The sequence below is a fragment of the Salmo trutta genome, unplaced genomic scaffold (assembly GCF_901001165.1).
Source record: "Salmo trutta unplaced genomic scaffold, fSalTru1.1, whole genome shotgun sequence".
Classification (NCBI taxonomy): domain Eukaryota; kingdom Metazoa; phylum Chordata; class Actinopteri; order Salmoniformes; family Salmonidae; genus Salmo; species Salmo trutta.
The window spans coordinates 3383083-3396833 of NW_021822911.1; the positions used below are offsets into that span (position 1 = coordinate 3383083).

Consider the following 13751-nt stretch of genomic DNA (forward strand, 5'->3'; position numbering starts at 1 on the left):
AATGTAGCAGCAGTTTCTGTAGTGTAGTGGTTATTACGTTTGCTTCACATGCGAAAGGTCCCTGATTCGAAAACAGGCGGAAACAACGCTCATTGACACATTCAAGAAGTATCATAGTGGTAACAGAGAAATTCGTTAGTGCCTCTTTTGGAAATTCGAATACGTGCCATGAATATCGGTAAAATTCGGTTTACTCCTTGCAGCTAATTGTGGCAGCAGTTTCTGTAGTATAGTGGTTATCACATTCGCTTAACAAGCGAAAGGTCTTCGGTTCGAAACCGGGCGGAAACAACGCTCATTAACACATTCAATTAGTACCACAGAGAATTTCATGAATCACTTATTTTGGAAATTCGAATACGTTCCATGAATATCTTTAAAATTCGGTTTACTCCTTGCAGCTAATTGTAGCAGTAGTTTCTGTGGTGTAGTGTTTATCACGTTCACTTCACATGCGAAAGGTCCCCGGTTCGAAACCAGGCGGAAACAACGCTCATTAACACATTCAATTAGTACCACAGAGAATTTCATGAATCCCTTATTTTGGAAATTCGAATACGTGCCATGAATATCTGTAAAATTCGGTTTACTCCTTGCAGCTAATTGTAGAAGCAGTTTCTGTGGTTTAGTGGTAATCACGTTTGCTTCACATGCAAAAGGTCCCTGGTTCGAAGCCAGGCGAAAACAACGCTCATTGATACATTCAAGAAGTACTTTCGCGGTAAAAGAGAATTTCATTAATGCCATATTTTGGAAATTCGAATACGTGCCATGAATATCTGTAAAATTCGGTTTACTCCTTGCAGATAAATCAAGCAGCAGTTTCTGTAGTGTAGTGGTTATCATGTTCGCTTCACACGTGAAAGGTCCCCGGTTCGAAACCAGGCGGAAACAACGCTCATTGACACATTCACTTAGTACCACAGAGAAGTTCATGAATCCCTTACTTTGGAAATTCGAATACGTTCCATGAATATCTTTAAAATTCGGTTTACTCCTTGCAGCTAATTGCAGCAGTAGTTTCTGTGGTGTAGTGTTTATCACGTTCGCTTCACACGCGAAAGTTCCCTGGTTCGAAACCGGGCGGAAACAATGCTAATTGACACATTCAAGAAGTATCATAGTGATAACAGAGAATTTCATTAATGACTTATTTTGGAAATTCGAATACGTGCCATGAATATCGGTAAAATTCGGTTTACTCCTTGCAGCTAATTGTAGCAGCAGTTTCTGTAGTCTAGTAGTTATCACGTCGAACCGAGGACTCGAAAGGTCCTCGGTTCGAAACCGGGTGGAAACAGTGCTCTTTGACATGTGCAGTAGGTACTATACTTTTAACAGAGAATAGTTATTTTCATAAATACCTAATTTTGGAAATTTGAACGCGTGCCATGAATATCAGTAAAATTCGGTTTACTCCTTGCAAAACTATAGCAGCAGTTTCTGTAGTGTAGTGGTTATCATGTTTGCTTCACACGCGAAAGGTCCCTGGTTCGAAACCAGGCGGAAACAACGCTCATTGACACATTGAAGAAGTACCACAGTGGTAACAGAGAATTTCATTAATCCCTTATTTTGGAAATTCGAATACGTGCCATGAATATCTTTAAAATTCGGTTTACTCCTTGCAGCTAATTGTAGTACTAGTTTCTGTGGTGTAGTGGTTATCATGTTTGCTTCACACGCGAAAGGTCCCTGGTTCGAAACCGGGCGAAAACAACACTCATTGACACATTCAAGAAGTACTGTAGCGGTAACAGAGAATTTCATTAATGACTTATTTTGGAAATTTGAATACGTGCCATGAATATCTGTAAAATTCGGTTTACTCCTTGCAGAAAAATCAAGCAGCAGTTTCTGTAGTGTAGTGGTTATCACGTTCGCTTTACACGCGAAAGGTCCTCGGTTCGAAACCGGGTGGAAACAGTGCTATTTGACGTGTGCAGTAGGTACTGTACTTTTAACAGAGAAAAGTTATTTTCATAAATTCTGTATTTTTGGAAATTCGAATACGTTCCATGAATATCTGTAAAATTCGGTTTAGTCATTGCAGATAATTGTAGCAGCAGTTTCTGTAGTGTAGGGGTTATCATGTTTGCTTCACACGCGAAAGGTCCCTGGTTCGAAACCAGGCGGAAACAATGCTAATTGACACATTCAAGAAGTATCATAGTGATAACAGAGAATTTCATTAATGACTTATTTTGGAAATTCGAATACGTGCCATGAATATCGGTAAAATTCGGTTTACTCCTTGCAGCTAATTGTAGCAGCAGTTTCTGTAGTCTAGTAGTTATCACGTTTGCTTCACACGCGAAAGGTCCTCGGTTCGAAACCGGGTGGAAACAGTGCTCTTTGACATGTGCAGTAGGTACTATACTTTTAACAGAGAATAGTTATTTTCATAAATACCTAATTTTGGAAATTTGAACGCGTGCCATGAATATCAGTAAAATTCGGTTTACTCCTTGCAAAACTATAGCAGCAGTTTCTGTAGTGTAGTGGTTATCATGTTTGCTTCACACGCGAAAGGTCCCTGGTTCGAAACCAGGCGGAAACAACGCTCATTGACACATTGAAGAAGTACCACAGTGGTAACAGAGAATTTCATTAATCCCTAATTTTGGAAATTCGAATACGTGCCATGAATATCTTTAAAATTCGGTTTACTCCTTGCAGCTAATTGTAGTACTAGTTTCTGTGGTGTAGTGGTTATCATGTTTGCTTCACATGCGAAAGGTCCCTGGTTCGAAACCGGGCGAAAACAACACTCATTGACACATTCAAGAAGTACTGTAGCGGTAACAGAGAATTTCATTAATGCCTTATTTTGGAAATTTGAATACGTGCCATGAATATCTGTAAAATTCGGTTTACTCCTTGCATAAAAATCAAGCAGCAGTTTCTGTAGTGTAGTGGTTATCAAGTTCGCTTCACATGCGAAAGGTCCCTGGTTCGAAACCAGGCGGAAACAACGCTCATTAACCCATTCAATTAGTACCACAGAGAATTTCATGAATCCCTTATTTTGGAAATTCGAATACGTTCCATGAATATCTTTAAAATTCGGTTTACTCCTTGCAGCTAATTGTAGAAGCAGTTTCTGTGGTGTAGTGGTAATCACATTCGCTTCACATGCGAAAGGTCCCCGGTTCGAAACCTGGTGGAAACAACGCTCATTAACACATTCAATTAGTACCACAGAGAATTTCATGAATCCCTTATTTTGGAAATTCGAATACGTGCCATGAATATCTGTAAAATTCGGTTTACTCCTTGCAGCTAATTGTAGAAGCAGTTTCTGTGGTGTAGTGGTAATCACGTTTGCTTAACACGCAAAAGGTCCTCGGATCGAAACCGGGCGGAAACTGTGCTCTTTAACACCTGCAGTAGGTACTTTACTTTTAACAGAGAATAGTTATTTTCATAAATACCTAATTTTGGAAATTTGAACACGTGCCATGAATATCAGTAAAATTCGTTTTACTCCTTGCAAAAATTGTAGCAGCAGTTTCTGAACTGTAGTGGTTATCACGTTTGCTTCACACGCGAAAGGTCCCTGATTCGAAAACAGGCGGAAACAACGCTCATTGACACAATGAAGAAGAACCATAGTGGTAACAGAGAATTTCATTAATCCCTTAATTCGGAAATTCGAACACGTGCCATGAATATCTTTAAAATTCGGTTTACTCCTTGCAGATAAATCAAGCAGCAGTTTCTGTAGTGTAGTGGTTATCATGTTTGCTTCACACGTGAAAGGTCCCCGGTTCGAAACCAGGCGGAAACAACGCTCATTGACACATTCAATTAGTACCACAGAGAAGTTCATGAATCCCTTACTTTGGAAATTCGAATACGTTCCATGAATATCTTTAAAATTCGGTTTACTCCTTGCAGCTAATTGTAGCAGTAGTTTCTGTGGTGTAGTGTTTATCACGTTCGCTTCACACACGAAAGGTCCCTGGTTTGAAACCAGCGGAAACAATGCTCATTGACACATTCATGAAGTACTATAGCGGTAACAGAGAATTTCATTAATCCCTTATTTTGGAAATTCGAATAGGTGCCATGAATATCTGTAAAATTCGGTTTACTCCTTGTAGCAAAATGTAGCAGCAGTTTCTGTAGTGTAGTGGTAATCACATTTGCTTAACACGCGAAAGGTCCTCGGTTCGAAACCGGGTGGAAACAGTGCTCTTTGTCACGTGCAGTAGGCACTGTACATTTAACAGAGAATAGTTATTTTCATAAATTCTGTATTGTGGAAATTCGAATACCTGCCATGAATATCTTTAAAATTCGGTTTACTCCTTGCAGCTAATTGTACCAGCAGTTTCTGTACTGTAGTGGTTATCACATTCGCTTTACACGCGAAAAGGTCCTCGGATTGAAACCTGTCAGAAACAGTGCTCTTTGACATATACAGTAGGTACTGTACTTTACACAGAGAATAATTATTTTCATAAATGCCTTATTTTGGAAATTCGAATACGTGCCATGAATATCTGTAAAATTTGGTTTACTTCTTGCAGAAAAATCAAGCAGCAGTTACTGTAGTCTAGTGGTTATCACAATCGCTTTACATGCGAAATGTCCTCGGTTCGAAAAACGGGTGGAAACAGTGCTCTTTAACACGTGCAGTAGGTACTATACTTTTAACAGAGAATAATTATTTTCATAAATACCTAATTTTGGAAATTTGAACACATGCCATGAATATCAGTAAAATTCGGTTTACTCCTTGTAGCAAACTGTAGCAGCAGTTTCTGTAGTGTAGTGGTTATCACGTTTGCTTAACACGCGAAAGGTCCTCGGTTCGAAACCGGGTGGAAACAGTGCTCTTTGACATGTGCAGTAGGTACTGTTCTTTTAACAGAGAAAAGTTATTTTCATAAATTCTGTATTTTGGAAATTCCAATACGTGCCATGAATATCAGTAAAATTCGGTTTCCTCCTCGTAGCTAAAAGTAGCAGCAGTTTCTGTAGTGTCGTGGTTATCATGTTCGCTTAACACGCGAAAAGTCCTCGGTTCGAAACCGGGTGGAAACAGTGCTATTTGACACGTGCAGTAGGTACTGTACTTTTAACAGAGAAAAGTTATTTTCATAAATTCTGTATTTTGGAAATTTGAACACGTGCCATGAATATCAGTAAAATTCGGTTTACTCCTTGTAGATAAATGTAGCAGCAGTTTCTGGAGTGTAGTGGTTATCACGTTTGCTTCACAAGCGAAAAGTCTTTGGTTCGAAACCGGTCGGAAACAACGCTCAATGACACATTCAAGAAGTATCATAGTGGTAACAGAGAAATTCGTTCATGCCTTATTTTGGAAATTCGAATACGTGCCATGAATATCTGTAAAATTCGGTTTACTCCTTGAAGAAAAATCAAGCAGCAGTTTCTGTAGTGTAGTGGTTATCACGTTCGCTTTACACGCGAAAGGTCCTCGGTTCAAAACCGGGTGGAAACAGTGCTATTTGACACGTGCAGTAGGTACTGTACTTTTAACAGAGAAAAGGTATTTTCATAAAATCTGTATTTTGGAAATTCGAATACGTGCCATGAATATCTGTAAAATTCGGTTTACTCCTTGCAGATTATTGTAGCAGCAGTTACTGTAGTGTAGTGGTTATCACGTTTGATTCACACGCGAAAGGTCCCTGGTTCGAAACCGGGCGGAAACAATGCTCATTGACACATTCAAGAAGTACTATAGCGGTAACAGAGAATTTCATTAATGCCTTATTTTGGAAATTCGAATACGTGCCATGAATATCTGTAAAATTCGGTTTACTCCTTGTAGCAAAATGTAGCAGCAGTTTCTGTAGTGTAGTGGTAATCACGTTTGCTTAACACGCGAAAGGTCCTCGGTTCGAAACCGGGTGGAAACAGTGCTCTTTGTCACGTGCAGTAGGCACTGTACTTTTAACAGAGAATAGTTATTTTCATAAATTCTGTATTTTGGAAATTCGAATACGTGCCATGAATATCAGTAAAATTCGGTTTCCTCCTCGTAGCTAAATGTAGCAGCAGTTTCTGTAGTGTCGTGGTTATCATGTTCGCTTAACACGCGAAAAGTCCTCGGTTCGAAACCCGGCGGAAACAACGCTAAAAGACACAATCAAGAAGTATCATAGTGATAACAGAGAAATTCATTATTTTGGAAATTTGAATACGTGCCATGAATATCTGTAAAATTCGGTTTACTCCTTGCAGGAAAATTAAGTAGCAGTTTCTGTAGTGTAGTGGTTATCACGTTTGCTTTACACGCGAAAGGTCCTCGGTTCGAAACCGGGCGGGGACAACGCTCATTGACACATTCAAGAAGTATCATAGTGGTAACAGAGAAATTCATTAATGCCTTATTTTGGAAATTTGAATACGTGCCATGAATATCTGTAAAATTCGGTTTACTCCTTGTAGGAAAATTAAGTAGCAGTTTCTGTAGTGTAGTGGTTATCACGTTTGCTTTACACGCGAAAGGTCCTCGGTTCGAAACCGGGCGGGGACAACGCTCATTGACACATTCAAGAAGTATCATAGTGGTAACAGAGAAATTCATTAATGCCTTATTTTGGAAATTCGAATACGTGCCATGAATATCGGTAAAATTCGGTTTACCACTTGCAGAAAGATCGAGCAGCGGTTTCTGTAGTGTAGTGGTTATCACGTTCGCTTTACACGCGAAAGGTCCTCGGTTCGAAACCGGGCGGAAACAGTGCTCTTTGACACGTGTTGATGATCAGTTACTTGAGAAGGAGACCAAGTCAGGACGCTGGACTGGGTGGATTCAATTATAGTAAGGCATTTTATTATGAGACAAAGATATTTGGCAAAGCGTGCACGGACTCCTTCGTTTAGCTCATAGGGAACTAGCGGAAGAGAGCGCCGAAACATGGTGTGTTGACGTAGGTTGAGTCTAGTAGGTCCGCTCTCCTGACTGGTTGATGAGTGGAGGGACGGTCCATTCTCCAGGTGGTGTCGACTTCCCATTGGCCCTGGGCAGTGTCCTTTGTCCTCGGAGTCCAACACCCCGAAGTATGTTTTTCTGCTAATTCGTGTCTGGTTGGTTACGATATTCATGGAATGTTGTTTTTTACACCAGTGGTCAGTTCGTGTGGCTAGGGCACTTTCATGTCTTGACATTTTTGTGTGAGTGCTTAAGTCAGCCATCTGTCTCTGGGTGTGGTCGTGATTGGTATCAGTTGGTTGCTCAATATGTCTCTGGAATTTTGTTGTGTGCTGTTGTGAAGCATGTTGTGCAAATGCCCTCCTTATATATCATTAGGTAAAACGTTAGATTATCTTTATTACAAATCCCCCTCTTCACGTCTGCAAGACGTGACAAAGAAAAAGGGGAACAGGCTTGCTCGGCGGTAGGTACTTGTCGTCTCATTGATCTGAACTTTCACTCGGTCCGTAGCTCACCATCTGCTCCGTTATCATCTCTCTAAAGTTCTGGTTATTAAACCTCTTGCACACGGGACCAAACAACAACCACACAACCCAAACACACTCATACAGGTTAAAGCAGCCCATAATACAGTTCTTGCAACACTTTTCCATTTCCCAAACATGAGCTGTGTTATCAAAAATGTACGTACAGCAATGAACCTAATCATTCTACCTACACCATCCTCTTTGCCCGTAACCTATCGAGAGTTAGTCTATTTTACCAGGTCATGAGGGAGGTGGCGGATAATTGGTCAGAGAACCTCTTTACTGCATCCCCTGTTTCATTCATGAATCTCTGTTGATTAAATGATGTCATTCATTCAATCCACATTTCTATTTATTGTCAACTACCAACATAATGTAGTGTTAAAGCCTTCACATATTTGATTCATAACTTTGTATTCATCTGGAACTTCCCTGAGGATGCCAATAGCATCCATCTAGACAAAGCCATTCCCATCCTTATCAAAACTCCTCCTGTACCTACTTTAGCCTCCTGTCATGACGTTGGCCTGTGGGTAAGGTTTATGACCCCCCATAAATACCTTCTCCCTTCCCCTCTCTCTCTGACCCTACTGAAGGACTGGAATAGCCTGTGTTAAATATAGAGAGTCTGGGAACATCAAACAAATAGGGAAAGGAACCATCTTTTGTTAATAAAACCAGTTGGAAATATGCTTGATAACGTAATGAGTATGTATGTCAGTTCATTGTTATCTGAGACATTATGATTGATGGCAGGACGACATAAACTGTACCGGAGAAAGTATACACTCTCTAGTTATCAGAGTCACATGGAATTGTTATGCAATTGAAATGTTTGATATTGAAATTGTTTGTTAGGAGATTAAATGTAATTTTAGCTTCCAAATGAGAGAATTGGGTTTTCATAGGGAAAGTGCCCTGCCGATCAGTGGCCAACCCTGTGAAGAGACATGGGGTTATAAACGATGAAACCCCTCCTTCCCCCTCTCCACTATATAAGTCTTTGACGAAAAGACATTCACGTGTTCCAGTACGAGAGGTCTGCAGCCTCGACGTTATAAGGACAGACATGTTAACTAAACCATATCAAGGACAGAACTAAGCCAACCTCGGCGTGAGCTTTGATGGCGACTGGTATGAACTTTGAGCTTATTCACTACAGAAGTGATACTTCCTAGCCGTTGAGTTAGCAGCGGCCGCTGCTAACGTGGGCTAGGAAAGGACGGACGACGGATCCAGTCTAACAACCAGACGAAGATACCACCACCATTGACATTCTTCCACTACACAACAGGAAGATCTGTTGGCCAACCACGGCCAGCATCTACGACCAATCTACCGAAGCGCAGCTCAGAGTAAATATTTATTGCATTTTCCTTTTCCAAATGGGCGGTAATTTAGAATGCATAAGATAATGTATTTACGATAGCATAGCTGCTGTTTCTGTGTTCCTAAATCTTCCCGCTCTTTCATTCAAGCCCAACCCCCTTTTCCTTTGTGTAACCAGCCATGATACAGGCTCAGTCCACCAGGACGCTTTCTGTATGACATCATATGAATTCTGTGTATTTGTAATTCTGTGTGATTAGTTAGGTATTTAGTAAATAAATAATTAAACCCAATTTTGTATTGCTGATTCAACTTGTTAGCCAGGGTTCGTGAAGATAACCAAGAATTTATAACTTTCATGATGAGATTGAAAATAAGATAAGATTGACTGCTATCGATGTAAAATATTACTAAGTATTTTAAGAGTTTATTCAGAAGATAACAGCTCTATAAACGTTCTTCTGTGGTGCCCTGACTTTCTAGTTAATTACATTTACATGATTAGATTAATCAGGTAATATTAATTACAGAGAAATAATTTTATAAGTTAGCATGTCATATCACTTAATCCGGCATAGCCAAAGACACGACACTCCTATAACTGGTCTCTTATCACTAATTCAAACTGGTTGGACCAATAACCCCAGGGCGCAAGTTCCTAACCACCCTTTGTGGTAATTCTTGTCGTATGCGTCCTTTGCTGGTACTAGCCCACCCTTCATCAGCCATAGGTGCTATGAGGTTACACATTTTCTCCTGTGCTTTCAAACCTAAGTCAGTCACATTAACGATTACCTTTCCAGCCGTTAAAATCATCTCAATTCTCGGTGCCATTCTTGTATCTATAACACTGGTGCTCATCAGGAATCCAGGTGCACCGAGGTGGGTTGGCTGAGTACTTCAATCTGGCCAACCCCAATTCCTGTACAGTTGTCTGCTTCCCCAAGGAATTGTATAATGCTCACCTAAAATTCTACATCTTGATCTTCTTTGATTCCTTATTCTGTACGTCACTCATCAGTGTATTATATAGTTTATCTTCTACTTCTTCTCAATGACAACGGTATCGTATGATTAGTACCCGAAGGTGTTGGATCTGAATGTATCAGAAAGATTAGATTATGATGCAGCTCAGAGCCTCTACTCTTCCCAAAAACCGTCAACCCTCTCCTGCCCTTAGTCGATCTGCTAGGTACCACCCCATACTCACACCTCTAGGAGCACACACAGTGATGAACGGTCGGGATAGGAAATCTTCGTTAAGGAGGTAACCCCCGGACCTTATTGGTTCTCGGTTCTTCTCCTAACTCTGTGTGTGATCATCAGTGCTCATATGTGTACATACCTTCTTGCAGTGGGTAACGTGGACCCATGTGACTCTCTCAGCTTTCCTACTGGCAAAGGCAATGGTTTAATAGCACCTGGTATGGGCCTTCCCAACGGGACTGCTTCCAGTTTTTTCTCCTCAGGGACTGGATCCACACCCAGTCTCCTAGTTGGATTGAGTGAATCACCTTCTCCTGCAATTCACCTGTTGGACACAAAATCTTGGACATACGGGTTTGGTTAACAGTCTTCTCATGTGCTCTGCTAGTATATCTTTAACTTATATGTCTACCTGTTCTGGTATTTCTATTCTCCCTAACTCTGGCATTCTATAGGCTCTACCTGATTAGCTAAACTGTCATCCATCATTTAAAGAGATGGCTCTTAGTAAACCAACTCTAGGGATAATATCTTGACTTAATATTTTAGCTACCATAATCATGTCCACCAAGTAAGTTGTGAATGCTTCTACCCATTTGCTATACTTATCTGTTATTGTTAAACACCCCTTCTTCCCCTCAATTCGGAATAGTTCAATAAGTCAATTTCCAAATGTTGGAATGGACATTCTACAAAAAATGTTTTTGTTTAAGTAATTATCCTACCTGTTCTATCGTCTGCTCTACCATACTCCCCCTATTTATACATGGCTCAAGCCATGTATCAATATTGCTGCATATCTAAACAAATTATCCTTATGTCAGCCCTTCTCTTGTAGGATTGCCCCCTTTTATTTTCCACATGTCCAATTCTCCCTGGGGCCTTCATCCTCAGCTATTCTGTAACAATTCTCTGTCAAGTGTTTTATCTTCTTTAAGATGTATCTGTGCTGTTTTGTATGGTTTTAAATGTCTATGTGCTTGTCTATATTAATAGTAACTTTTCTCTCCTTTCTTATCTCACCAGTTCTAGTCAATGCTACTATTTCGGCCTACAGTGCAGAAAAGTGTCTGGGCAATGGTTCAGTGTCTAACACCTGAAACCAACTAAGCTTTCATTGCTCTTTTAGTTAGGGTAACAATTACTTTCAACAAAATGATCATATCTCCTCCTAGCGAATTTACCAAACATAAACTTAAAATCAAACCTAAAATACATGCCTTCCCTGTAGCTCAGTTGGTAGAGCATGGTGTTTGTAACACCAGGGTTGTGGGTTCGATTCCCACGGGGGGCCAGCACAGAAAAAAAAAAAAAATGAAAAAATGTATGAAATTGTATGAAATGTATGCATTCACTACTGTAAGTCGCTCTGGATAAGAGTGTCTGCTAAATGATGTAAATGTAATGTAAATGTAATGCCTGCCAATGGAGCCGATAGTCTCTCCATGAATTAATATCCTAAAGCTAAGTGAACCAAATTCTCTTCCTATCTACTCCTGCTGGCCCCCAACCCTCAAGGTTACAGCAGTGCAGGGGAGGATCTCTCTGTCTGCCCTTCTATCTGTCTCCAGCTTTTTCTCATAACAGAAAGTATCAAATCTGGGTTGTTTCCAAATATTGACTAAATGTCTCCTTGGTTGCACTCCTGAACTTTAGAAAAATCAACCTGTCTAGATATTGCATATCTACTAAAATTTATCTCGATACCCTCAATAATCCTGGATCACCTACAGATGTCATGTATCCCTGTCCTGTTGACTTAAGTCTACCATTATTAAACTTATTCACAACAAAATATAGTAATACTAATATATCAATTCCACAGCCTTGTTGTGTTAAATCTCTTATACTGAATTCAACAACAGCTGACTTCCTAAGGGAAAATAAATGTATCTACATCATGTAAAAAAATACCCCTGCTACTGGTCAAAATATTTTCAAATCACATAATCAGATCAAAATAACTCATCTGATTTACTCCACCCAGAAAAAATATTTTTCCCTTATTGTTCTAGGAAAATAGAATTAAAGAAGCCTACTCTTAGTCTAAGGCTTTGCCCTTTTAGTCTTCTCATTGGTTCAAATTGTCAATTGTGTCTAAGAACTTTAACTCATCATAATTATCAGTTCTACAAATTCCCTTAAAATCAATATCACCAATGCCCTTAAATTCACCATCCAAATGGCTTTTCAATGTGGCTGATCAGACCACACAGGAAAAGTCACCAGAGGGGTTAAAAAGTCATACCACCCTTTCAGAACCGTGTTTCTTACTACATTAAACAAATTAAAGCTAAGAAATTATCTACATTTGTATCCCAGGTTCCCAGAACATCCCTTATCAAAAATTTTCGTGTGTTTATTAAAACTCAGAAAACAAAACTTCCAAAATGCCATGTGTGTATACCCCTTTAAAAGATATCCTGTCCCTAGGATTTTTCCAAAGACAGTTAAGCGCTCCATTTTCCATAAAATAACCACTTGGTCAGCATTTCCTCATACTACACCGATTCAAAAACCCAAACGTTAACTACAAACAAAACCTAAAAATACTTTATAATTCCATTATACTCCCCCCGGTCATTGGTTTTAAACTTATTTGAACATGCGCTACCCTTGGATAAAATACTGTACTTCAAGCCTATTAAACTCCCCTACTTTAACATACTGCTTGACTAATTTAACCCAAGATTGCTTAAAACCTTAAACCCCTTCAGTTTGTCTGCAAACCGGCCCATTCTGTTTGCTAGGAATACCCTGCCATTATACACAACTGTGTTTAATGTGCACCGTCCCTGTAAAAATAAAATTAACTCCACCTGCAATTCACTTTACTAACTTAATATTTTTCCATGCAATGTTCAAATCCCCACCAGTGAGAGTTCCTAAGGATACTCCGGCAATGATTATGAAAATAACAAACAGGGGAGCTGATATCCCCAGCCTCTCCCAGGGAGGGAGATAACCCGACCCTGGGCGTGGCGCCTTAGGTCGTGGAAACGGGAGCTGTGGTCCCATTTTCCCCAACTAAGGTTTCAGTGGTTGGAATCGAATTTTAGGGCGCGCAAATCGGCCCTGGTTTCAGTCAAAGTTCTGGAAGGGGTTGGGGCCGGAGTGCAGTGTGTAAGGTGGTGCCAAGGCGCGCCTGATTTACCTTTGACCTGGACAGAGTGTGAAGTAACTTCCTTCACTTCGTACGGTCCAGTCCACCTGGGTTCCAGCCACTTTCTCTTGTGGACTTTGACCCTCACCCAGTCCCCAACTTTTACCTTCAGTGGTGGCGAATCTCCCGACAGCTCCCCCTCTTGGACCTTGCGGATCTGTGTGGAGAGAGCTGCAGACAGTTCCGTCAGTTTTCTCACATAGTCAGACATTGCAATTTGTTGTACATCAAGGGCGGGCATATGACCTCCCTCCCTTGGTGGACCAGGCATGACTCTACCAGTCATTATCTCATGAGGAGAGAGATGGGTGCCTGCACCTGGAGAGGCTCTCATAGCCATCAACGCCAGGGGCAGGGCTTCCACCCAAGTCAACTTCGATCCTGCACATACCTTAGCTATTTTAGCCTTAAGGGATTGATTGGCGCGTTCCACGAGGCCCTGAGATTGGGGCCTGCACACCGACCCAAATTTGTGTACAATCCCGAATCTCTCCCACCAATTGCTTTATACTGTTCCTTTCCCCCAGCTCTATCCTGTATTTTTTGTTCCAAATATTCACTAAATTTGAGCTTGGTTGGTGGAGTAGTTGCCATCTTATTATCTGTATAA

General features: G+C 40.5%; 1 protein-coding gene and 9 non-coding genes across 10 annotated transcripts in view; 9 read left to right on the forward strand and 1 right to left on the reverse strand.

The window, feature by feature from the left end:
- LOC115186769 (tripartite motif-containing protein 16-like) overlaps positions 1–13751 on the reverse strand; it is a 452306-nt gene that overhangs the window by 393965 nt on the left and 44590 nt on the right. The gene's annotated exons all lie outside the window — the stretch shown is intronic.
- Positions 1440–1512, forward strand: trnav-cac (transfer RNA valine (anticodon CAC)). The gene has a single exon. It is a non-coding gene; the product is annotated as a tRNA-Val (tRNA).
- trnav-uac (transfer RNA valine (anticodon UAC)) lies at positions 1854–1926 on the forward strand. Its single transcript has one exon. It is a non-coding gene; the product is annotated as a tRNA-Val (tRNA).
- trnav-cac (transfer RNA valine (anticodon CAC)) lies at positions 2488–2560 on the forward strand. Its single transcript has one exon. It is a non-coding gene; the product is annotated as a tRNA-Val (tRNA).
- On the forward strand, positions 2902–2974 carry trnav-cac (transfer RNA valine (anticodon CAC)). The gene has a single exon. It is a non-coding gene; the product is annotated as a tRNA-Val (tRNA).
- On the forward strand, positions 5401–5473 carry trnav-uac (transfer RNA valine (anticodon UAC)). Its single transcript has one exon. It is a non-coding gene; the product is annotated as a tRNA-Val (tRNA).
- Positions 6235–6307, forward strand: trnav-uac (transfer RNA valine (anticodon UAC)). Its single transcript has one exon. It is a non-coding gene; the product is annotated as a tRNA-Val (tRNA).
- trnav-uac (transfer RNA valine (anticodon UAC)) lies at positions 6442–6514 on the forward strand. Its single transcript has one exon. It is a non-coding gene; the product is annotated as a tRNA-Val (tRNA).
- Positions 6649–6721, forward strand: trnav-uac (transfer RNA valine (anticodon UAC)). The gene has a single exon. It is a non-coding gene; the product is annotated as a tRNA-Val (tRNA).
- On the forward strand, positions 11197–11272 carry trnat-ugu (transfer RNA threonine (anticodon UGU)). The gene has a single exon. It is a non-coding gene; the product is annotated as a tRNA-Thr (tRNA).